Below are 27,879 nucleotides of genomic sequence, written 5' to 3'. Positions count from 1 at the left end.
CGTGCAGAGGACAGCATGGCACACACTTTCAGGTAGGGGGACAACACTCTGCAGGATTTTCAAAACATCTTCAAAGTGGGACCAAGTGAGGGGCTCCCCTGGTTGTCCAGTGGTTAAGAATTTCCCTTGCAAAGCAGGGGATGTGGGTTTGATTCCTGGTCTGGGAGCTAAGATCCCACTTGCCGTGGAGAAACTAAACCTGCAAACCACCATTCCTGAGCCCTCACGTCACCATTAGACAGTTTGTGTTCTGTAACAGAAGATCCAGCATGATGGAACAAAGACCCCGAGTGCCACAACTAAGACTCGACACAGCCAAATAAATAAATGTTAAAACACACACACAAATCAGGGCTTACCTGGTGGCTCGGTGTTAAAGAATCCACGTGCCAATGCAGGAAACAGGCTCGATCCTTGGTCCAGAGATATCTCACGTGCTGTGGAGCAGCTAAGCCCACGAGCCACAACCACTGAGCCTGTGCTCTAGAGCCCAGGAGTAACGAGGCAAGCCACCACAACGAGAAGCCCGCAACTGGAGAGCAGCCCCCACTCTGCACAATTACAGAAAAGCCCATAGAGCAACGACAACCCAGCACAGCCAGAAATAAATAAATAAATAAAATATAAACATTTAAACACACACACACACAAATGAGGTCAAGTGAGATAATGCCCCCCACACACACACACAATGATTTGTCCTTGAAATATATATTCACATATTTCCTTAATTCTGTCCCTGCAAAATTTCTACAAGATGGGTATGGGTTCATCATCATTTTACTAATTAGGAAACCGAGGCCCCAGCACTGACTAAGATCATTGCTAATAAGGGGCAGAGCTGTGCTTCCCCCCCATGTCCACCTGATTCCAAAGCCCATTTGTTTTTTCTTTGCCACACTGTCTTCTGCCCTGGAATTGACTCTCCTTGAAAAGTGAGACGTAGCCCAGGCCACCGAAACTTCTTGAGTATCAGAAGCACATAAAACAATTCTCCATGGTTGCCTGTCTTGAACGGTGATACCATTATCCTCTTACGGATCGATGGGTGTGAAATCAGATCCAGCCTGGGAGCAGGAGAAAGAAAAGAAAGGGACGATCTGGCTCCAAGCTCGGCAAGACACAAAAACTTACTGGGGTTCTGCGGAGGTCTGTTCAAAGTCTGGGTATATTCTGTCATTTGGCAAGAATTAAATAGAGCCTTGTGTCTACGAAGATGATTCTGTTACCTTCAGGATTAGGTTACCTGTCATTATATTTAACCTATGGGAAAAAGCAACACAAAGCTGTGCTAAAGATGTAATAGAAAACATACAATAAAGGGCCCTCGTGTCAGAGACACACACGTTTCCCACAGAGAGCTGGTGCTGAATGAAGTCTTTCTGCTTCGGCCTTGCATTCCCTAGGGGAATGCAGCCTCCGAGGCCCAAAGGGATGCAAATAAAACAGCTCTGACCCCCCCACCCCGGACAGATACAGGTGCTCTGGTCTTATTCATCCGTGAGGTGACTGCACAGAGGGGTGCAGGAAGAAGAGAGGGGAGTTCAGAGCAGACCTTATCTTGCTTAATCTGTTAGAATTCCAGAAGGCCCTGGGGAACCTGAGATTCCTAGACTTTTTCCCTTCTCACGTTTCCTCCTGGAAACCCCTCCAGCTGGCGGGATGCTAAAATAAGGACCATTTAGCTAGCCGGTTAATGAAGTCCATATGCAATTGTTAGAAACATAACTGACACTTCAGACTTGGGACCTACATTTTCCTTTGTGAGGTCTTCTCATGCCCGGCGCGGCTGCCTGCTGCGATCGCTTCTGTTTTCCAAGCTTCTTGGCCCTGGCTGGAATTAAAAGTAGACGCTTGATGTGCTAATGTCGGGTTAGAATAATACCTATCTGTTATGCTGATTAAATAAAATAACATTTGTAAAGCAATATGCCAGACACAAGGTGGACACTGTCTAAATCAGACCGTATTTACAGCCTGACCCCTACCCAGCTTCTCCTTTCTCAAGTCTTCATCCGGCCCCTAAGGCCCAGCCCAGCACACCTTACTGTCTGTCTGCACTGAGATGGTTGTTGTTCCCAGCCTAACAGCCTGCCACAGAGAATGCTGTGTGGACCCATGATTCACCTCCAGAACAATAAACTCAAGATGCGTGAGGGTCTGAGAACAGTCTCCACGAATTTGGACCCTCTCTGTAATACATAACCCTTTTGACTTTGGGGATAGAGTTGGTACTCAATAAGTGGTTGTCAAATGAACGAACACATAAAGGAATCAGACTGCAGCTCTCATGTATCAGTTTTCAAGTCATTTAAATCATCAAACACAATCTCCCTGAAAAGTACAGCTTGGCTTAATGCACAGGGTAGGACATAGATAGCTTGAGCCAGCAGTCTGGCTGTATTCCTACGTCTTCCACCTTCCTGGCACCAGAGGTGCCACCATTGTCCCTCTAGAATAAAATACTCATTTACAGAAACAAAATAAATGAAACACATAGAAATAAACTTCAGAAAATGCAATCTCTCAAAGACAAATGTTGTATGATATTGCTTATATGTAGAATCTAGAAAAATGGTACAAGATGAACTTATTTACAAAACAGAAATAGAGTCATAGATGTAGAAAACAGCATTGTTAATCAACTCTACTCCAATATAAAAAGATAAAGAGAGAGAGAGAGAGAGACTGTGTTATCAATATAAATAGTATATTAGTTGAATTTGGTACAAGATCGGCAAGCTTTGGGGCTTCCCTGGTGGCTCAGTGGTAAAGAACCTGCCTGACAATGTAGGAGAAGCACAGGTTTGATCCCTGAGTCGGGAAGATCCCATGGAGAAGGAAGTGACAACCCACTCCAGTATTCTTGCCAGGGAAATCCCATGGACAGAGGCGCCTGATGGGCTACAGTCCACGGGATTGCAGAGAGTCAGACATGACTTAGCGATCGAACAAGAGCAGCAGCAAGTTTTAACAAATTGTTCCTTTGTCACTGCACAATCCAACTACTTTGAACTTCTTACAAAATAAACACAAAATAAACATGTAACTAAATTAAGTGCATGTTGAATTTAGTATTGTTTCAGCCCCAGCACTGACCAGTGTTTTTCACCTCAAAATGTCTTAATTTCCTGCCTCACCTGCATTGCACCTGTGAACCCAGAAGCACATTATCTATCTTAACTCTCAAACACTTAACTCATACAAAATAAATTACACCTACTTCTTAAGCATAAAAAACCCCCAGCACTTCCAGACCTCACTTGTGGACATTATTTAATGAGAATTTAGAGGTGCCAAAATCCTTCCTCTTATAAACCTTTGAAAATACATTAATAAAATTATATATTAATAACCATTTTATCCTGAACTCATAAACATTTTAGGAAATACAGATTAGCAAAATAAATAAATCAAAAGAAATCTAAATCCTGCTACGTATTCAATATTATTGTGCATGCGTATCTTCCTGGACTTCAGGTGCATATTTATCACTAGATTATCTCATACAAATCTACATTCCAACTGTAAATAACAATCTTTAATTTTCTTTTATCATTTCAGAGGATATCAAGTCTTCCCAGGTCATGAAAAGTTTGCAATCTCTTTTTTTTTAAGTAAAAGACTAAAAAGCAAGATTTTTAATTTATTTAAATATATATGTTTCATAGACTGTTTAATCCAAACTTAGAAGTAGGTAAACCTTCTTCCATAATCTTAGAGTTATAATTGTTATTGCTACAATTATAATCAGATACATTACTATTTACCTTATCATATACACTTGTTGCCAGAAATACCATCTGTAAATGCTTGATGCAATCTCAGTTAAATGGCACAGAACAGCAAAATAATAGATGCAGATATAGGTGCAAAGATCATCATCTATGTGTATATGAAGGCATACATGTATAAATATATAGGTACAAAATATATACAAAATATAAATATTATTTAACATATGTATATAGAGACAAATCTGTTTACATATACTGTGTAAAGCTAGGCTTCATTTTAAATAATCAAGCCATTAATCTTTTATAATGTCTGTTTGTCCTTGTGATTAAAGTTCTATGCATATGTTAAAATACAAAATGACTATAGCTTTTTCAATATATTTTAAATCCATCTAACAACTGCTTCTGGCACCTGCTGGGGAAAAGGCATTTTAGGTGCTACCAAGATGGATCAAAAACAGATGCTGCCACAGGCTCTCAGTCAACTCTGAGACAGGTGTGGGCACAAAGACTTCTGAGAGATAAAGTGTTATAATTATTATACCAAATGCTAGAAAAGCAACAAGAAGAAAGCAACCATACTCTCTGGAGGTAGAGAGAAGGATCAAGAAAGTTATCACAGAGGGAATGGCTTTGCACAGATGTTCGATGGGTGGGGAATGAGAGGAGAAATATTTGGGCTAAAGGAAAACATGAGCAAAGACACAGTGAAGTTGAGTCCCAGGGAATTTATCCCCAGATGAAATCTTTAGTCAGTTTAGTTCCAAATGCCACGACAAAGCAAAGTGGTTCTTGAACAGTGCTCAGTAAGAGACACCAGGTGGGCAAAAAGCACAAAAATCTTTCACGACGCACTTAAGACTGTACATACTGTGACAAACCCTTCATTGAGGCCAGTTGGCTTCTCTGACAATACATCCTTTCTTTGGAAATATTAAAAGTGTGGAATAATACCCACCTTTGGTTTATCTTTAGGTGGCCAAGGAGACGGAGTTTGGTATATCTGCGCCTACCCCACCCCTGATGCTAATGACTGGACAGAAATGTGCTTGCTGGAATTCTCAAGCCATCCCTGAGTTCGGAGTGTAACTAAATTCCCTATTAGAGAGCCAATTTGTTGTGAGGGAAATTAAGTTATTATTGCCTCTTGAATGTCAGCTGGCAGGCTCCATCTCTGGCTAATGCCTGTAATTATACCAGCAGCCTGCTGAGCACACCCCGTATGGCAGCTGCATATGGCATTTACAGTTGTTATAACAGCACAACAGCAAGCCGAGAAGCACAACACAAGTACACCTCTAACCTGCAAGTGACCTGCTAATTAGCAGCCATGTGGGGTTAACCGACAGAGCAGCTCATGCAGGACGATGTGTGACCAGGGTAAACAGGGACCCTGGTAAGTGGGAAAATATATGCCAGGAGGAGTCTCCTTGCTCCCTGACTGCGCTGGTCAAACAATTGAGAAAAGTGCACACTCGACGGAGAGAGCCTCTAAAACGAATACCGCGCTGAGAAGAGGGAACCTGCTGTCCTTTCCCACACCACTCCCACTCCCCTGAATCAGAGCCGTGGAATCAATCTTTAGGTTTGGGCACTGGAGTTAAATACAACCTTTCCCAAGACCCACTCTCTACCCTAGCTCTGATGATGGCTTCATCTCCCATCCCCTCGGATGCTTTCAAAAGCTTCTTTTGTTTCCCACACAGAAGTTGTGTGTGTTTTGTTTTCTGTGCTCAGAAGACTGTTTGTATAATTGCACTATCACTGAAACCCATAATGAAAAGTAAAATGCCTCCTGATATTTCTCTTCCTCCCATCCAACGACTTCAAAAACAAGTGTATCTGCTTCAGTCTGGTCCCTTCTAGGTCTAATTCCAGATTCTGCTGGAGTCAAACATTTCAATGTTATTCTTTATAACCGTCATTGACAAAAGTCATTTGTAAACCAACTTCTGAGGTAAAACACATGTGGATCACAAGTGCTGCTGACGGGCCCTCCGCTTCTCATATTTTGGGTTTTATATACATATATATATATATATTTCTCATTGCAGCACTTATTTTCCCTCTTGAACTTTCTTCCTAACAAAGTTAAACTCCTTTCTCCGTTCCCTTTTACAACTTTTATCACTTATCATGTGACAAAGTAAAAGGGTATCAAATTAATATGTATATGTATGGCTGGTTCACTTTGCTGTGTAGCAGACACTAATATAACATTGTAAGGCAACAACAGTCCAATTTAAAAAAAGATATTGTTAATAAAATAATCAATTTTGGCAAAAAAGAGAGGATGTTAAATTACGTGATCATCATTAACCACAAAAACAAATGTTTACTGGGTATGCAAGTAGTGTCAACTTAGATGATAATCATAATCAATGAAAATAGCAATATTTATTAGGCTAGATCACTTATAGCCCTGTGCTGAGAGCTGTATAATCTGATTCTATCCTCACATCAACTCCAAGACGCATGTTCTGTTTCCTCATTTTATAGATAAGAGAACTGGGTCTTAGAGAAATTCAGTACCTGCTCAGAACCTCCCAGCCTACTGGACCCACTCATTCCAAAATCCAAAGACCTGAGTCAGTTAAGGGCTCTCTGCTCAGAGCCCTGGTCTTCTTGTGTATTATTTATAGAGAAGAACAATTACACGAAATGATTTCTACAAGAAGGTGACTAAGATTACAAAATGCAGTCCTCAAATGATTTCCCATCTATTTATGAATCAGATAATGAAGACAAATTAGCAGGTGTACTATTTTGTGGTGTGAGCATCTTATTTATAAAGTCTTCCTGTTTAAAAAATGACTTGATGCTTTCATTTCAGAGGAGCAGATCTGTCACATGCCTCTTCTTCCTGTTCTCTCTCAAAGCTCGGGGAAATGTGGGTAGAATTACACTCCAAGAAAATAAATTCACAACCAGAGAGAGAAGGGAAATGGCAGTTATCAAGGGATGTCCAGGATGGTTTCAGATGTCGGAAACAGATGGGACTGTGCTAAGGAGAAAGCTTCGAGGTAAGGGAGAGCCCAGTCAACAGAGAGATGCATGACAGGCTCCCAGTGTGGAGGGGGCAGGTACGGATGCTGGCGTGGGACACAAGGAAAGATGGGGATGACCAGGAGGTTTAAGCAAGACTGGCAATGCCACTTGCCCCACCCTCACCCTGAACCCAAGAAACCTCCTTTCTCCTGCAGTAAAAAATATACAAGTCTCTCCTGCAAATAAATAAAGCAAACTGCCAAGAAAGAGTTTGCATTACTGGGTGTTCCTGGTACAGAGTATAACCCTTCTGATGCTGTATTTGAATGACCTTAATCTCACAGGTAGTCATCTCCCTTCTAAGGCACCTTGAAGGGAAGCCAGCCTGCTTCTCAGAGCCTGCCAAAGTATTCAAGAATCTCACATCAACTCTAGCAATCATCAACATGGTCTTCATCCTTAAATATAAAGAGACAACCAAGAATTACAAGAGATATGAAAAAAAATCAGCAAGAAAAAAAGAAAAAATAGCAACCAATGAATCAGATGAGTAAAAAGATAACAGATAAGACAGACATTTTTTTAACCTCAAATTTGAGAGGAAAATTATCTATTGGGAAATAGGATGTTGAGAAGTAAGGTAATCAGAAAATATGAGTTCTCAGAAATTAAGAATAACATTGCCAAAATAAAAAGTGTCAATAGAAGGACTGGAAGATAGAGTAGGATACCTCTTCTAAACATAGGTCAGAATGATAAAGGTAGACAGAATGAAGAAAACAGTCACAAGTAGGTTCCATGTAGTCCAGCATCTTACTGATGGAAGCCACTAAAAAGGAAATCAGAGAATGCAGAGAAAAGTAACAAACACAAAATGAAAAAAAACTCAGACATGAAAAAACACAACATTCTTCAGAATAAAAAGGCTATAGTGTGATGATCAAGATAAATGACAGAAGACCACATCTAAAAGATTGTCATGAAACTTAAGAACAGTCTGGATTTAACAAAATAAATAAAGTCTGAAAGCTTCCAGAGGAGGGGGGAAAAAATCTTATCTCCTCAAAGGAGCAACAATCTGATTTTTCATGAAGATCACTGGTTATAAGATACTACCTTCCAGCTTCTGGGGGTAGTTAAAAAAAAAAATACACTGTGTATTTCAGAGTTCTTGTGGATATACAGAACTGAGAAAATAGCATAGGCAGTTCCCATAAATCATCTTACATCAAAATGGTACATTGTTAGAATTAATCAACCAGTCCTGATACATTCTTATCCAGATTGGCTTAGTTTCTAGCTAATGTCCTTTTCTGGGATTCCACTCAGGGTGGAATCTACAGGACATCACCTGTAGTTGTCCTATCTCTTGAGACAATTTTTTTTCATTTTTTTTTTTTAATGTGAACCCTTTTTAAAGTCTTTATTGAATTTGTTACAATACTTCCTCTGTTTTATGTTTTTGGCTTTTTGGCTGGGAGGCATGTGGTATCTCAGTTCCCCAACCAGGGATCAAACCAGTACTCCTTGCATTGGAAGGCAAAGTCTTAACCACTGGACCACCAGGGAAGTTCCTCTTTAGGTAACTTTTGACTGTGATGCTTTCTCAGGCTTCTCTTGTTTCTGATGATGGGAACAGTTTTGAGGAGCTCTGACTGGTATTTTGTAGAAAGTCCCTTTATTGGAACTTGTTTGCCGTTATTCTACTAGTCTGCAGTTAGGTGTTCCAGGGAGGAAGATCACAGAATCAAGCACCAGTCTCATCACAGCAAGGGTAAATACCACCAGCATGATTTATCACCATTGATGCTGGCTTTGATCATGTGCCGAGGTAATGCCTGCCACGTTTTCCTAGCGTAAAGCTGGTCTTCCTGCTTTCCATACTGTCTTGTGCACAACCCATATGTCAGGCCTGGGGGCGTATGAAAGCAGAATATCCATGCTATTTTTCGGAATATTTCTCCGTGGGGGGTTTGTCTCTCCCTCTCCATCAATCAATCATTTCTTCACATCACTATGGATTCATGGCTGCTTTTTCTCAACCTTTTGTTTTCTATTGGAATATAGCCAATTAACAACATTGTGGTAATTTCAGGTACACAGCAGAGAGACTGTCACATATACACATGTATCCACTCTCCCCCAAACTCCTCTCCCATCCAGGCTGCCACATGACACTGAGCAGAGTCCCCTGTGCTATACAGTAGATCCTGGCTGGTTATCCATTTTAAATATGATAGTGTGTACCTGTCAAGATGGATGCTTATTTTGTCCTTTGGGTCATAATTCACTTTATTTTCTGGCTTGCATTGTTTCAGTTTTGGGCATAGAAGCTCTTTCACTTAGCTACTGTGTCCTTCAACATAATGTGGATGGGCTGTGGTTTTATTTTTGTATTTTTTTAGTTCTCCCTAACTTCCTGTCACTATAAGATGCTCCAGGCCCATCTTTGTATATCTTCTGCCCAAGTCCTAGAATCCACTATTTCTCCAACGCCCCCTTTTTTGGAAATGGTATTAGAAACCAAAATCTGAGTGAGAAGTGTATTCATAGATACTGAGATGTCACTGCTTCTTGGCTCTTTAAGCTGACAAGGCAAGGATATATGAGTTGTGTTTACTAACACATATGTATACACATATTTGGAAATAGGGCTTCCCTGATAGCTCAGTTAGTTTAAAAAAAAAAAAAAAAGTGCCTGCAATGCCGGAGACCCCAGTTCAATCCCTGAATTGAGAAGATCCCCTGGAGAGGGGAAAGGCCTAGAGAATTCCATGGACAGTATAGTCCATGGGGTCACAAAGAGTCAGACATGACTGAGTGACTTTCACTCAAGTAAACATGAGTGTGTTTACTAACACATATGTATACATATATTTATAAATATTTCTATATGTAAATATCTGGGTCTAGGTTACACGGAACATGAGTTCATACTGCTGTCTCCAAACATAACCCATTAGCATATGGATTATTCTAGCTCCCTTCCCTTGCTTATCTGTAAAATATGACTCTCACAGTAAGAAACTTGACTCCTCCCACCTTCCATTCATCCACTTAATTGTTCAATTCCAGTATATGCATACGTACACAGTGTCAGGATTGTTCAATCATACCTTCATGGGAAAGAACTTCAACAGTTAGGATATAGCACTTACGTGCAGCTCCTTTTGCCTTGATGTTTGCAGACTCCACTCACTTCCAGGGTTACTTAAATCAATACCTTTTCCTCTGGTTGAATTGTTCTTTCATTTGTATACATGAATATTCATTATGTACTATAACAGTCTATGGTTTTGACAACTGCATAATGTCTTGTATTCTGCATTACAGGATCATTCAAAATAGTTCACCACCCCAATAGTTCACCACCTCTTGTGCTTCACCTAGTCAACCTTCCTCACTTCCCCCTAAACATCTGGCAAACAGTAATCTTTTTACTGTCTCTGTAGCTCTTCATTTTCTAGTGTGACATGTAGCTAAAAATCATACAATATGTAATCTTTCCAGACTGACTTGTTTCCACATAGCAATGTATCATTAAGATTCCTCAATGTGTTCTTACAGCTAAATAAAGCATTTCTATTTAATGGGAAAAATAGAAAATGATAGATCATTTTGTTTAATTATTCAGTAAATACACTAAATAACATTTTGCTGTATGGGTGATACACAGTTTCTTTATCTATACTTAAGGACATCTTAATTGCTTCTAGTTTTTATAGATTATTAAAAAAACTGTCATGAACATTTTCATGCAATGCTGGATTATATGGTAAAACTGTAACTTTGTAAGAAACTGCCAAACTGTCTTCCAAAGTAGCCTGTATCATTGTACATTTCCAGTTTCTCTGTATCCTTTCCAGAATTTGGCATTGTCCACGGTCTGGACTTGAGTCATTCTAGTAGATGAACAATCCCTGATGTCCTAAGGTTTCTCTAAGCACTCCTCCTTATATAAAGTCTGTTATCTTGCAGCTCTTTCAGTTTTAATACATGGTTATTATACTAGAGCCACTACTGATGTGGTAGTCAGATGTGGGGGAACAAAAGCGTTCTGTACTCTTATGATTAAATCTGTCTTTCAGTGGCCTGTCCCTGGGTTGTGACTTTCACAAATGTTTCTTAGTATTCTCCTTTCCCTCTTAGGTGAAACAGAAAGACTAGTGGGGGTGGGAGTGTGTAAATGCCTCTAACCTAGGTTTTATAAGGTTCTGGTGACATCTTTCTCCTTGGATAGTAGGTCTTTGCTATAGAGACAGCTTTGGGCATCTTCCAAAGTTTGCTTTCCCCTCTCTCTACCGGTCACCAGGGGATCTTTCTTAGCTCTTCATGATGAGCACCTGGTGGGGCCCCTGGAAATAAACTCCATGATTGTGGAGGAGGACACACTAGACTGCAGGCTCTAGGAGGTTTCCACTTCAAGCTATTCTACATTGTCTCCAGCAAATCATCAAAATTACCATGTCATTGCTTCTACCAGTTTAAGGCTCTAGTGACTCCTGCTCTATGAAACAGATGTCAGCTCTGGATTCACCATTCCTTCCAGATTCAAGAGTAGCAATCTGCCCTGAGACCTCAATTCTCTAATGGGCCTGAGAAAAGCATGATTTTTCAGTGTTTCAGCACTTTTCCTGTTATAAGGACAAGAATGATGACCTCCAAGCTCTTTAAATTTTGGAACTAAAACCAGAAGTCTGGATCATTTATTTTGAAGCTATATTCAATACCTAAGCAAACCAAATGGTGACTGCAGCCATGAAATTAAAAGATGCTTGCTCCTTGGAAGAAAAGCTATGACAAACCTAGACAGCATAATAAAAAGCAAAGACATTACTTTACCAACAAAGGTCCATCTAGTCAAAGCTATGGTTTTTCCAGTAGTCATGTATGGCTGTGAGAGTTGGACCATAAAGAAAGCTGAGCACTGAAGAATTGATGCTTTTCAACTGTGGTGTTGGAGACGACTCTTGAGAGTCCTTTAGACTGCAAGGAGATCAAACCAGTCAATCTTCAAAGAAATCAGTTCTGAAATATTCATTGGAAGATCTTGTGCTGAAGCTGAAGCTCCAATTCTTTGGCCACCTGATGTGAAGAACTGACTCATTAGAAAAGACACTAATGCTGGAAAAGGCAGGAGGAAAAGGGGACTACAGAGAATGAGGTGGTTGGATGGAATCACCGACTCAATGGACGTGAGTTTGAGCAAGCTCTGGGAGTTGGTGATGGACAGGGAAGCCTGGCGTGCTGTATGTAGTCCATGAGATCGCAGAGTCGAACACAACTGAGCAACTGAACTGAAATGAATTGAAGCAAACAGTCAAGTTTGAGAACTAAATAATGACATTTTTAGATGTGAATCAACTGAGAAATGTCCAATAATTGAGGAGTTCTTTCATGAGAGAATGAAGTACAGAAATAAAAAATTGGAAGCCATTGGATCTGAGAAATAGTAGGTTTACTTTAGCAAGCAGAGATGGGTGATCTCAGGATGACAGCTGATGAATCTGTGATCTGTAGAGAAGCAGAAGGTTTGGGGAATCTCTAGGGAGTTGCTATGAAGGAAGCAGGTTCCATATAGATAGGCTGCATAATTTGAGAATATGGCAAAGACACACCATTCTCTTGTCAACAAGAGAAAAGAAAGGCAAATTAGAAACTGCGCTGCAGGGCTGGGAACTGTTTAAGAAGGTCATGGTTGGCTTCCAGTTTCAGCAATAACCTGAACAACCATCCAGCAACAAAATATCAAAAAATGATTATTTAACATGTGTGCCTGAGCTGGCAAGAAAATAAGGGAAAATCCTCAGAGGCCAATTACAGAGCAAATGCATGGAAACCAGCAACGTGAGCTCTGAAGCTGTTGACTACCCAAAGAGCACCCATGTCACTCTGTTACCAAAATACTCGCTTTTAACAACTGTCCAGGGAAAGGAGACAGCCTCTAGGAATGTTCCTTCCCAGAAAATGTCCCTTGCCAGACAGAGTAAAGAATTACATACAAAAATTCCTGTGAATATAGGACATCTTCAGTGAGAGAGAGAACTGGTATCGGGGGTGAGCAGGAATACTGAAATACACCCACTAAAGCAGATACCAAAGAAAATTTCCCATCATCTCCTTATCTCTGGGCGAAATGAAAACAAAAATCTTTCTTCATAATTTGCAACTATGAACTGGCTTTTATATGGATTTGAGGTCCACATTTATGTTGTAGTAGTATTATAAAAACAAGCAAAGTAAATAATAAGCTAAGAAGTTAGTTTAAAATGATTCCATGAATTTATAATGCCTGCAGGCAGGATCAAGCGAAATTTTTTTTTTTCAAAGAAATTGTCTTTAACTTAGACCTCAAAGAATTCTCACTCTCCTACTGATAAATTTTCAATGAGTACAAGTCCAGAATAAAAAACAAAATAATACATAATGACAAACCATACAAGGAAAAAGACAACATGAGTGCGAATAAGTCAATATAACAAAGAACAGAATTATATCTGAAAAGACTTCAGATAGGAAAGTTGGATGAAGGTGGCCACAAAGGACAAATTTCCAATTGTAAGATAACTACTGGGATGTAATGTACAATATGATGACTATGGCTGACCATGCTGCATGGTACATTTGAAAATTGCTAGGAGAGTAAATCCTAAAAGCTCTCATCACAAGAAAAAAATGGTAACTATGTGAGATGACAATATTAGCTAAACCTACTGTGATCATTTTGCAAAATGTATGTATGTCAAGTTATTAGGCTGTACACCTTAAACATATACAGCATTGTATGTCAAATATACCTCAGCAAAACTGGAAGAAAATAACAAAATAAAAAATTATGATTGTATTATAAAATATTTTCAAATTCAAGATGTGGTTAAAACAAATTCTATTTAAATGCAAATTATTTTTAAAAATGACTTCAGAGGTTATTTTTATTAGATATAATAAGAATATTTTAAATGATTGTAGAAATAAAACTGGAATAAAAAAAGTATGAGTAAGGAAGAAAAGATTAACAATGACCAGAAGAAGGATAATAAAAAGAAACAGCTAGGACTTACATAGAGGCTTCCCTTGTGGCTCAGCAGTAAAGAATCTGCCTGCCAGTGCAGAAGATGTAGGTTCAACCCCTGGGTCAGGAAGATCCCCTGGAGAAGGAAATGGCAACCCACTCCATTTCTTGTCCAGGAAATCCCATGGGGTCCTAAAAGTGTTGGACACAACTCAGCGACTAAAACAACATCTTATATAAGTGTGCTGGGGTGGGGGTAGAAATCCTGATTTGTTACTTGGTTGTGAACTGAGACAGCTGGTCTACTAAAGACCTATAAAGTTTGGGCCCAGGAACTTTTACCACAAAACACGCCAAATTAAGCTGAATGGAAGGCTTGGTGAAAACTGTGAGTGAGACACTCAAGCCGGTACATGTGGAAGAGAAGAGTTTGGCTCAGGCCAAGCTTGCAGTGACCTGCCAAGGTCGTTAACCTGGTTTTCTACCCTACTCGAGGGCTGTTCTGGCTGCAGCAGTGGCCACTGCCTGGCTCCAGCTCCAACATTCCACTGATGGTCAGCACCACCAACCTCCCAATCCCATCACTGCCCCCACCACCTCCCAGGTTTCTCTTCAGACCAGTGTTGCCAACCCAGTTATCACTGGGCCCTTCTCAACTCAGTCACGTTCACAAGTCTACCTCCTAATCATGTTTTCGTCTCAATGACAATCTCCTCCAGCTACTCAAGTCAGAAAGCTGAACCATCCATCTTTCATACTTTTCCCCCTCCCCTAAATAGAAATCACCAAAACCTATCACTTATGTTCCCCCTTAAAGGAGAGCTATAAAGTACTGTATTTATGTTAATTCCAAACTCCTTAGTACAATACATAAAACAGATAACCAACAAGGACCTACTATATATAGCACAGGGAACTATACTCAACATCTTGTAATAACCTGTAAGGGAAAAGAATCTGAAAAAGAATTATATATATATGTCTAATAGAACAATATTAGACATATATTATAAATAATATAACAATATAATAATTGATATATTAATTAATAATTAGTATACTAATTAACAATTATTGGGCTTCCCTGGTAGCTCAGTAGTAAAGAACCCACCTGTCAATGCAAGCGATTTGCATTTGATCACTGGGTCAGGAAGATCCCCTGGAGAAGGAAATGGCAACCCACTCCAGTATCCTTGCCTAGAGAATTCCATGGACAGAGGAGCCTGGAGGGCTACAGTCCATGGGGTTGCAAAGAAGGTGACAGGACTTAGTGACTAAACAGCAATAATAATTATCAATTAACATATGTATTAATAATTAATTATATTATCAACTATATTAATGATTAACTATATATTATTAATATATGTCTGAATTGCTATGCTATACACCTGAAACACAACATTGTAAATCTACTATACTTCAATAAAAAGATTTTAGTTAAAAAAATAAGAGATACAAAAATCAGATATGCCTTTGTTTTCATTCGCAGGGACCCACCTTAGGTCAGAGCCCCACTGAGGTGTCTGTGTCTCCAGGCAGGATCCCTTCAGCCCGTCTTCACCTTGGCCACCCTGCAGCAGATGTTCTCTGAGGCTGGTAAGGTTTGTTTTGTGGTCCCTCATTTGCACCAGCCTCTGCCAAGACTTGGAAAGAGCCCTGGTAGTATGCCCATTGGCCCTGTGCTTTGTAAAATTGTGCAAAAGTAAGGTGCTGTAACCACAATCGGTTAAGACTGTTGACACTCCGCCCTGCTTCTCCTCCATCACACTTCTTTTGTTTTGGGTGGATTTGGGCATTGAGCCAAGGAGAAGTTAAGCTGGGATTACACTTGGAGTTTAGTTAGATACACGTACATGGTTTGTAGTCACTTCCACATAGAGGTAAGTTACTGTTCACGGCTCCCAAATAAGAATGACTTCCAGAAATATCAATACTACTACTATCTCTGTGCCCACTGTTCCAGTATCATGACATAAAGCCATCAAAGAAAAGGTGAATAATTAGTCATCCATTCAAAGAGTATTTATATTAGTAACCACACAAGAAAATCTGATATGCTGTGTCAAAATCATATGGCTCATAATACATACATAACTTTGAGAGGTTTTCTCAGATTTGATAAACAAACCTAGAAACTTATATAAGACCACCGGTAAACTATAAAGATGAAAGAAACTTTTAAACTCTTAATAATAAATAAAATTTCCATTAACCATGCTGGAGGATAAACTATCTTTCTATTCTGTCAATGGGAAGTGATGTAACAAAATTACTGTCATGTGAAGAGGTGAACCAAAGGTTGAATTCTGCTAACATAGAAGTGTGTTGGCAGTAAATTAATAAAATATGTTACTTTCCCAATTTTCGTCATTTTTCTCAGCATTTTAAAATTTATAATTTGTTGTGCTTTCTCTCTCATTCTAAACACATATTCACTTTTATATCTAATTTTGTATTTGTAATTTTTTTTTTTCTTAAAAAGAGAACCTCCCCCATTACAGAACGAACTTTTGATTATCAGAGATAGGGGAAAGACTGGGGGTGGAAAGTTTGAGAGTTTGCGACTGACATGTCCACGCTGCTATATTTAAAATAGGTAACTGACAATGACCTACTGTATAGCACAGGGAGTGAAGTGAAAGTCACTCAGTTGTGTCCGACTCTTTGTGACCCCATGGACTATACAGTCCATGGAGTTCTCTAGACCAGAACACTGGAGTGGGTAACCTTTCCCTTCTCCAGGGGATCTTCCCAACCCAGGGAATGAACCCAGGTCTCCCTCATTGCAGGCAGATTCTTTACCAGCTGAGCCACAAGGGAAGTATAGCGTAGGAAACTGCTCAATATTATGTAATGACAACCAAAACGGGAAAATAATTTGTAAAAGAATGGACACACGTAGAACTGAATCAGCTTCCATACACCTGAAACTATCACAGCAGTGTTAGTCAGCTCTACTCCAATATAAAATTATGAAGTTTTTTAAAAAGGCTATGTGTTCAGTATTTTTGTTTTTATTAAGTGAAATGTCTTCATCTTAAAAAGACTCCATAAACCAAGCTATGGTTTTTCTAGTAATCATGTATGGATGTGAGAGTTCATCCATAAAGCAGGCTGAGCACCAAAGAATTGATACTTTTGAACTGTGGCGCTGAAGAAAACTCTAAAGAGTCCCTTGGACTGCAAGAAGATCCAACCAGTCCATCCTAAAGGAAATCAGTCCTGACTATTCATTGGAAGGACTGTTGCTGAAGCTGAAGCTCCAATACTTTGGCCACCTGATGCTAAGAGCCTGCTCATTGGGAAAGACTCTGGTGCTGGGAAAGATTGAGGGCAGGAGGAGAAGGGAGCAACAGAGGATGAGATGGTTGGATGGCATCACCAACTCACTGGACATGAATTTGAGCAAACTTCAGGAGATAGTGAAGGACAGAGAAGCCTGGCGTGTTGCAATACACAGGATCTCAAAGATCTGGACACTACTTAGCAGCTGAACAACATCATCAAAACTCATCTTTGGAGCCTGGCACCTGGGGTGTGCATGTGACCTGCTTAGCTTGGCTTTCCCTCCCTCACCCCTGTGTCTTCATGGAAGTGAACTGAAGTGAAGTGAAAGTTGCTCAGTTGTGTCCAACTCTTTGCGACCCCATGGACTTAAGTCCATGGAATTCTCCAGGCCAGAATACTAGAGTAGGTAGCCTTTCCCTTCTCCAGGGAATCTTCCCAACCCAGGGATCAAACCAAGGTCTCCCACATTGCAGGCAGATTCTTTACCAGCTGAGCCACCAGGGAAGCCCAAGAATGCTGGAGTGGGTAGCCTATTCCTTCTCCTGGATCTTCCTGACCCAGGAATCAAACTGGGGTCTCCTGCATTGCAGGTAGATTCTTTAGCAACTGAGCTATGAGGACTTTCCCAATTAACCTGTCTATATGCAGTACCTTCCTCTGGGTTCTTCCCCACAACACATTTCTTTCAGGTGTCAATCATTTATCACATTCATCAACGTTATATTTGTTTTCACTTTGATTTTCATGTTTTCCTTAGTAGATTTCAAACTCCCTAGGAGCAGAGCTCAGAACTGTCTCAGTGTCAGTACCTAGCATACAGCAGGTACTCCATAAATACTTCTGGGATGAATGAAGTACAGGGCTGTGGGTGTGAAAAGATAGTGTAAGATGAAGTAGAACTAAACAAGGTTCATTTCAGGAGGACTTCCTGAGCAGGACTTGAAGCTAAATAGCCTGAATAACTAGTGAGCCAAGTAGTTGTGATTTTACTATACTCTCCAACACCACCCCGCCCCCCCCCATCCCCCCAGTGTTCTATTCTTGAAGAAAAAGTGAAGTCACTCAGTTATGTCTGACTCGTTGCAACCCCATGGACTGTAGCCCACCAGGCTCCTCTGTCCATGGGATTCTCCAGGCCATAATACTGGAGTGGGTTGCCATTTCCCTCTCCAGGGGATCTTCCCGACCCAGGGATCGAACCCGGGTCTCCTGCATTATAAAGAAATTCTTAAAGAAATGCCTGGGGAAACAAAACACTAATGAATAGAAATGCCAAATATCACTGATGAACATAGAGGTAAAAATTCTCAACAAAATTCTAGCAAACAGAATCCAACAACATATTAAAAAGATCATACATCATGACCAAGTGGGCTTCATTTCAGGGACGCAAGGATTCTTCAATATTCACAAATCAATCAACGTGATACACCACGTTAACAAATTGAAAGAAAAAAGCCATATGATTATCTCAATAGATGCAGAGAAAGCCTTTGACAAAATTCAACACCCATTTATGATAAAAACTCTCCAGAGAGCAGGCATAGAAGGAACATACCTCAACATAATAAAAGCCATATATGATAAACCCACAGCAAACATTATCCTCAATGGTGAAAAATTGAAAGCATTTCCCCTAAAGCCAGGAACAAGACAAGGGTGCCCGCTCTCACCACTACTATTCAACATAGTTTTGGAAGTTTTAGCCACAGCAATCAGAAAAGAAAAAGAAATAAAAGGAATCCAGATTGGAAAAGAAGAAGTAAAACTTCCACTGTTTGCAGATGACATGATCCTTTACATAGAAAACCCTAAAGACACCACCAGAAAATTACTAGAGCTAATCAATGCATACAGCAAAATTTCAGGATATAAAATTAATACACAGAAATCCCTTGCATTCCTACACACTATGAGAAAACAGAATGAGAAATTAAGGAAACAATCCCATTCACCATCGCGATGAAAAGAATAAAACACTTAGGAATAAATCTACCTAAAGAAACAAAAGACCTATATATAGAAACTATAAAACACTGATTAAAGACATCAAAGATGACACAAATAGATGGAGAAATATACCATGTTCATGGATCAGAGGAATCAATGTATTGAAAATGAGTATACTACTCAAAGCAATCTATAGATTCAATGCAATCCCTATCAAGCTCCCAACAGTAATTTTCACAGAACTTGTAACAGATAATTTCATAATTTGTATGGAAATACAAAAAACCTCGAATACCCAAAGGAATCTTGAGAAAGAAGAATGGAACTGGAGGAATCAAGCTGCCTGACTTCAGACTATACTACAAAGCTACAGTCATCAAGACAGTATGGTACTGGCACAAAGACAAAAATATAAGCCAATGGAACAAAATAGAAAGCCCAGAGATAAATCCACACATCTATGGACATGTCATCTTTGACAAAGGAGGCAAAAATATACAATGGAGAAAAGACAATCTCTTTAACAAGTGGTGCTGGGAAAACTGGTCAACCACCTGTAAAAGAATGAAATTAGACCACTTTCTAACACCATACACAAAAATAAACTCAAAATGGATTAAAGATCTAAATGTAAGACCAGAAACTATAAAACTCCTAGAGAAGAACATAGGCAAAACACTCTCTAACATAAATCACAGCAAGATCCTATATGACCCACCTCCCAGAATATTGGAAATAAAAGCAAAAATAAACAAATGGGACCTAATTAAACTTAAAAGCTTTTGCACAACAAAGGAAAACATAAGCAAGGTGAAAATACAGCTTTCAGAATGGGAGAAAATAATAGCAAATGAAGCAACAGACAAAGAATTAATCCCAAAAATATACAAGCAGCTCATGTAGCTCAATACCAGGAAAATAAATGACCCAATCAAAAAATGGGCCAAAGAAGTAAACAGACATTTCTCCAAAGAAGACATACAGATGGCTAACAAACACATGAAAAGATGCTCAACATCACTCATTATCAGAGAAATGCAAATCAAAACCACAATGAGGTACCATCTCACACCAGTCAGAATGGCTGCTATCCAAAAGTCTACAAGCAATAAATGCTGGAGAGGGTGTGGAGAAAAGGGAACCCTCTTACACTGTTGGTGGGAATGCAAACTAGTACAGCCACTATGGAGAACAGTGTGGAGATTCCTTAAAAAACTGGACATAGAACTGCCATATGACCCAGCAATCCCACTCCTGGGCATACACACCGAGGAAACCAGATCTAAAAGAGACATGTGTACCCCAATGTTCATTGCAGCACTGTTTATAATAGCCAGGACATGGAAGCAACCTAGATGCCCATCAGCAGATGAATGGATAAGAAAGCTGTGGTATATATACACCATGGAATATTACTCAGCCGTTAAAAAGAATTCATTTGAATCAGTTCTAATGAGATGGATGAAACTGAAGCCCATTATACAGAGTGAAGTAAGCCAGAAAGATAAACACCAATACAGTATACTAACGCATATATATGGAATTTAGAAAGATGGTAACGATAACCTTATATGCAAGACAGAAAAAGAGACACAGATGTATAGAACAGACTTTTGGACTCTATGGGAGAAGGCGAGGGTGGGACGATCTGAGAGAACAGCATCGAAACATGTATATTATCAAATGTGAAACAGATCACCAGTCCAGGTTGGATGCATGAGACAAGTGCTTGGGGCTGGTGCACTGGGATGATCCAGAGGGATGGGATGGGGAGGGAGATAGGAGGGGGGTTCAGGGTTGGGAACACATGTAAATCCATGGCTGATTCATGTCAATGTATGGCAAAAACCACTACAGTATTGTAAAGTAATTAGCCTCCAACTAATAAAAATAAATGGGGAAAAAAAAAAGGCATTGTCGATAGCCATTGCACAATTAAAAAAAAAAAAAGAAGCATGCATGTCTGCATGCTCAGTCATTTCAGTCACATCCAACTCTTTTGCGACCCCATGGACTGTAGCCCACCGGACTTCTCTGTCAATGGGATTCTCCAGGCAAGAATACTGGAGTGGGTCACCATCCCCTTCTCCAGGGGATCTTTCTGACTCAGGGATAGAACCCCCATCTCTTAGATCAGCAAGAGGGTTCTTTACTACCAGAACCACTGGGAAGCCCATAAGAAGCATACCCTCATCTATTGAATACATTCAAGGTTCCTGTTTGATTCTATCATTCACTCTGGAGCCTTTAGGAAAATCCACTGGCCTTGGACAATGAGTCACGGGACATCTTTCTGAAGGAGCTTTGTCTCCTGTTTGTCCTGCCACAGGATAAGGGAGGGAGAAAAAAAGGGGAGGAGAGAAGGAAGAAAGAAAACCGTAACCTGTTTGATAATGAAGATCACAGCATTCAAGATCTGAGCTAAAAGGCATAGATGAAAGTTTAAGACATATTTTCTGAAATATTCTATACATCACATGCATTGAATTGGTACCGCAATCTCCTAGGCACTGTCAGCAAAAAGGTGGAAGGGGAAGCATTGAAACGAGACTAAATGTTTTTCTCCTTGAGGCCTATTTCTACACTGAGAATGCCCTTGGATAAAGCTGCCTTTAGGAGACCGCAAAATCAAACAACTGGGAAGTGCCTCAGGGGAGCATTTGGTCCTATTCATTGGATGAGCAAAGATTCAGAGAGCTGAAATGATATAGCCAAGTTCTCAGAGCTAGTGAGTGTTAGTCACTGACTCTTTGTGACCCCAGAGACTGTAGCTCACCAGGCTCCCCCGTCTAGGAAATCCTCCAGGCAAGAATACTGGAGTGGGTTGCCCTCCCATTCTCCAGGAGATCTTCCCGACCCAAGGATCAAACCCAAGTCTCCTGTACTGCAGGCAGATTTTTAACTATTAACCACCAGGGAGGCCCGGGGTAAGAGCTAACCAGAGGCTCCCCAGCTCCCAGGCTGACTTACTTTGCACAGACCAGGATCACTGATTTGTAAAAAAAAAAAAAAGAAAAGAAAAAGAAAGAAATCTTGAGCAGCAAAAGGAACATCAGGAGACCACTTGGTAAAAATGGGCAAGCAGAGTGACTGCTTAGACTAGGAAAAGAAACATAGTTGCCAGAATCACCAGATGGAAAGAGAAGCTATTAAAACTCAATTTTACTATTCTATTGATTCTAGCAAGAATATAGCAGCAGGATAGGTTTGCCCAGAGATGCTCAAGCTACGGAATTACTAGAAGAAAGTAGCCCATAACGTAAATGCTCATTTTGCACAAACTCAAAAGAGAACTGATTTTCACTGCAATCTGTTAAGGAAACAAAGAGATTACATTTTAGCATTAGCTGCCATCAGCTACAAGTACTGATATTCTGGAAAGGATGTAAATGATTGATACAGCAAAGCCCCAGATTGGAATGCGTCCTGGGAGCTTAATGCATTCTGTGACTTGGTTATTGTTAGGTAGTTAGAATAGGGAAAAGGAGTCCAGAATGGCGGTGGCTAAAAGACCTGGAAGGGAAAAGCCCGTGAATACAGAACAAAGGAAGGTCCGAGGACTGGAGTGAGAACCTCAGGTAAAACAAACAGCACTCAAACACCTGGCTGGTCCAATTTACATAGGACAGGCCCAGGGAGAGAGAAACATATAAAAAGAGGAGCCAAAGCTCTCTTCTCTCTCTCTACCGCGCGATGGGGCACTCTTCTCTTCCCGTCTTTGGATCGACATGCCCTCACGCCTCGAAGATGGATTTTCCTGCTATTATCTAAATAAAATAGAGCTGTAACACTGATTTATTTAAGAGCTATAACACTGTCCGTTCGAGACCTGAGAGGTATAACACGGTCTGTCCAAGACCCGTGCCCTGTGACACGCCGAGGGGGGCTTTAATGTCCGTCACTCCAAATCTTTGTTGTGACAAGACAAAAACCGAGGAGCATACACTCGCCTGACAGTTATGACTTCAAGGAAGTTGTCCGCATGTTCTAAGCAAATGGCTCACAGGGCAACACATTCAGGATTTATCAGGGTTAGGTTGCTAGGTGTAAATTGTGTCAGTCAGTCAGTTCAGCCGCTCAGTCATGTCCGACTCTGCAACTCCATGGACTGTAGCACACCAGGTCTCCCTGTCCATCACCGACTCCCGGAGTTTACTTAAATGCATGTCCATTGAGTCGGTGATGCCATGTAACCATCTCATCCTCTGTCGTCCCCTTCTCCTCTCGCCTTCCATCTTTCCCAGCATCAGGGTCGTTTCAAATGAGTCAGTTCTTCACAGTTAGTAAATTGTGTAGATGTTTGCAAATGCTGATATGTGTATGAGTTCTTCGAGGACAAGATGGAGATTAAAAAGAATGGGTACACTGACCAATGGATGCAGGCAGATCTTAAATTTGAAATTAATACAATAGTCCTAGATGTCGCGGTCCCAAACAATGAGATTTGGTTGAAGTTTATCAACAGCATTGCTAAGCTGCCATATTTCTGAGCCATGGATCAAAATCTATGCTTTTTTTGTTTGCTTGTTTATGTTCATTTTTGAGTGAAGAAATAGGTCTTCACATGAAACTGTTTTGTACTGTGAAATGGAATACCTCATGCCATATCGATAAACAAGCATGTCACACCTATCTGTGATTCTGACCCTCCATGTGTAAGCCGGTGAATCCTAAGGGAATTCAAGAAGAACCTGCTGGCAAGCTACAGTCTCTACAGACACTCTCAACAGACAGGTGGGGGTGGGGGTGTAAAAACACAGGATGCTGGCCCCAAATAGCTGAGATGCATATAAAAGAAGTGATTTCAATAAACCCAGAGGCTTGCATTTCCCCATACACAGAAGAGGGCTAAATTCTTTGAGATATCTGGTTTTCCTTAATTAACAGTAATCTTTTGATATTCAGACTGCCTGCCCCTTGCTGCAAACTTCTATATAACCTGACTTCTTCCCCCATCTCCTCAGAGCAATTTCTCAGGGCTACCTGAGTGGCTGCCTCCTGGGCTTGAAGTTCTAAGAATTCCTGCTGAATAAAACAGAACTCTTAACTTTCTTCTTGGGCTTCCCTGGGGGCTCAGTGGTAAAGAATCCTTCTGCCAATGCAGGAGACACAGGTTCAATCCCTGGTCCGGGAAGATCCCACATGACGCAGAGAAGCTAAGCCCATGTGCTGCCAACTATGGCAACTGTGCCCTAGAGCCAGGGACCCACAACTACTGAGCCCACATGCATAACTACTGAAGCCTGCACTCCGCAACGAGAAAAGACACTGCAATGAGAAGACTGCACAGCGCAACAGAGAGTAGTCCTTACTCAACACAACTAGAGGAGAGCCCACGGACACCAACGAAGACCCTGCACAACTAAAAAATAAATGAAATTAAATAAAAAGAGCCTGTGGCTAAAAAAAGAAGAAATAGGTCTTCTTGACATGGTTACAAAATTTTAAAAAATGGGCAATTCAGAAAAATTCCCTGAAGAGCACCTTCCTATCCGCAGCGTGCTGGTTACTTAAATAAGTGAATAGGTTTCAGGTGGTCCTAGCATTGCTGTTATTGGAGTCACACCACCAAGCAAGACCCTGGAGACCAAGCTTCTCCACACCCTTGGCAGAAGTCCATTCACAGTGACTGCTGACAGTGTGTGTTTGTGAAGACTGAGCAAGGGACCAGAGACAGCCAGCTGGAATATTCTGAAAGTAAACGCTTTCTTCAAAAGACATCAAATACTAGCAAAATATATCAACCCGGCTACCACCGTGAGCCCCCAAATATTCGTTCACTCTTTGGTGTCTCATTTTCATAATCAAAGCCTTAACACCATGTTGAAAAGAGAATTTGCTGGGTAGGATTATAACAATAAGGAAAATTTTAACAGGAGCATAAAACCTTAAAACTCCTATAAATCTGCTGGATACTGAGGTCAGGACAAAAGAGAGAAAGGAATGAGGAGAATTTGCCAGATACTCGATGCAGAGACGAAACACATCCAGGAAAAGTCTAGGGCGTACTTCATTCTCTTGTGAAAAATATCCAATAGAGGGCTCAAAGAAGATTCTAAACAGAACTCATTTGACAATTTTTGCAGTAGGCAAAATACCTTCAATTAATTAGAAAGGCAAAACCATGTGTGCACATATACAAACTGCAGATGTGCAGAAATAAATACCATCTTGGGCTGGCCCATATCCAGGTAAACATGGGCCCTGAAGACCTCCCTAATTTCAGTGGACTGAAGTCTGGAAAAGTGATTAACTATCTAAATGCAAGTGTAACTGCTCCATGCCCCCAGAGAATGCGAGGAGAGAAAGGAAGGCTCTTATATCCTAATTAAAAGTCCAAGCTTTTGCCCCATGGAATGCAAGACTGCTTTGGACACAGGAAACTGTTCTTTATCCAGCTACACTCATAAAGCTGTCAATAAGTTGAGAAAGTGGCCTTGATGGTGTGAAAAAAAAAGAAAGAAAGAAAAAAAACTTCTTTTAAAGCACTGGCTGTAATAAAATTCTTTTCTGTTCAATGAAGTCCAGCAAATCATCTAGGATCATATAAATAGCAAATTTAACAGCAAATTAGCAAGGCTTATAAAATATATGACCACTTAGGCAGCAAGGAAAGCCAAAAATCAAGGTTGGAGAATTACTAAATTATGGTTAAAAGATATCTTTCTTTCTTTTGATGCCTTTCATTGGAAGTCTTTAAAAATCTATTTTGAGAGACCAAACTGCTTTTCAAATGGGACATTATTAAACTAGCTGTGTTTGACAGGGTCAGGACCTCTCACCCTTGATAACCACCCAAAAAGAAGTGATGACCTGCACGGCGCGAGGGATCTGTGCAGAGCATCCAAGCCTGCCCGGGTCCAGTGTACCATCTTCTGGTTATCTGGTAATGGATTTTAGACTTTTGCACAAAGTCATTGCGGTTATGAAGAAAACATGGCCCTGTCTCTACATTTTCTAATACCTTCAGAAAAATAAAATAGCTACTTCCCTTTATGAAACTGGCAACCATTTAAAGAGTTTCTGACAAAACGAGGAGTCAGACTCTAAAGAAGTCATTAAAACAATTCATACATTAATACCTGGAGATCTAGCTTAAATTCTCAATTTTCATCCCCCCCCCCCCCCCCCCCGTTAAAGAGATTCTCATTAGTTATGCCCTAGAACACACGTAGGGTCATTATTAAACTGGCCCCTTTCTAATGTTTCATGGAAGGTGATGGAGACTCTTTATTTATGAGGACCAAATTCTCAGAGCTGGTAACTTTGCAATAAAAAGTTCTTTTCACCAAATCTTGGCACACACAATCTCTTCTTGGCTCTGAAACATTTTTAGAAAAATTTAAAAAGGGAAAAATTCAACACTTTTGAAGTTTCCATCTTTATTAAGAATTGGAATAGTTGATGTGTTGAAGGTAAGTTCTCAGCTGGTTATTCTAAGGTATTGCTATGATTCCCAAACTTTTAGTGACTTAACATAATGATTAAACTTAACACATATACTGAAAACTTGTCGTTGTTTAATGACTAAGTTGTGTATGACCCTTTGCAACCCCATGGACTGTGTCCCGCCAGGCTCCTCTGTCCACGGGATTCTCCAGGAAAGAATACTGGAGTGAGTTGCCATTCCCTTCTCCAGGGAATCGTCCTGATTCAGGGATCGAACTCATGTCTCCAGCATTAACAGGTAGATTCTTTATCGCTGAGCCACCAGGGAAGCCCTGAGAACTTCTTAAGAGCCCCCAAATTATGCTAAGTGTTAGGGATATAAAAGCTCCCTAGGAGATCCATTCTTGGTTGAGGGGAACATAGAAACAGAAAAAAGTTGAATAACAAGGAAATAAGCATGTGATTAGCCACCAAAATGAAGATGGGAAGAGTAGAGCCAATGACCAAGTTAGAAGAAACAGACCAAACAGACCATACTGCAAATTCAGAGCATATCACAGTTCAGGCTGCTATAATAAAAATGCCCCAGACCGGGTAAACTTCTTTCTCACAGTTCTGGAGGCTGAAAGGTCAAGGAACCAGCAGATTGAGTGTTTAGTGGGAACCCATTTCCTGGTTCATAGACAGCTGTCTTCTCGCTGTGTCCTTGTGTGGCAGAAGGGGTGGGGGAGGTCCCTGGGGTCCCTTTTCCAAGGGCACTCATCCCATTCATTAGGACTCCACACTTATGACTTCATCTCCAAACGCCCAACCTCCAAATGCCATCACTTTGGGGGGTTAGGATCTCCACTTATGGATTGGGGAGGGATAAAAACATTCAGTCGATAACAGGTGGTTTCCAAAATCATGCTTTGCTGCTGTTCAGTCACTAAGTTGTATCTGTGTCTTTGCCACCTCGTGGACGGCAGCATGCCAGGCTCCTCTGCCATTCACTATCTCCCAGAGTTTACTCAGAGTCATGTCCATTGAGTCAATGACACTATCTATCTCAACTTCTGCCACCCCCTTCTCCTCCTGCCCTCAATTTTTCTCAACGAGTCAGCTCTTTGCATCGGGTGGCCAAAGTATTGGAGCTTCAGCATCAGTCCTTCCAATGAGTATTCAAGGTTGATTTCCTTTAGGATTGACTGGTTTGATCTCCTCACAGTCCAAGGGACTCTCAAAAGTCTTCTTCAGCACCACAATTTGAAAGCATCAATTCTTCATCAGTTCTTCAAAATCATGCTTAGGTCTGATAACTCATTGAAAGCTGTTACACTCACAGTTATGATTAATTACAGGGAAAGTACACAGATTAAAATCAGCCAAGGGAAGGAACACCAAGGGCAGAGTCCAGGAAATTTCCAAATGCAAAGCTTCCAGTTATCCTGTCCCTATTCACTTCTGGATGGAGTCAAATCCTCCCAGTTGCTGTGTGTGATAATATGCCGGGTGTACAACCAACCTAGCATG

Source organism: Cervus elaphus, chromosome 5 (genome assembly GCF_910594005.1).
Source record: "Cervus elaphus chromosome 5, mCerEla1.1, whole genome shotgun sequence".
NCBI lineage: Eukaryota > Metazoa > Chordata > Mammalia > Artiodactyla > Cervidae > Cervus > Cervus elaphus.
The sequence above is the reverse complement of the archived record's forward strand: the minus strand, read 5'-3'. Positions refer to the sequence as shown.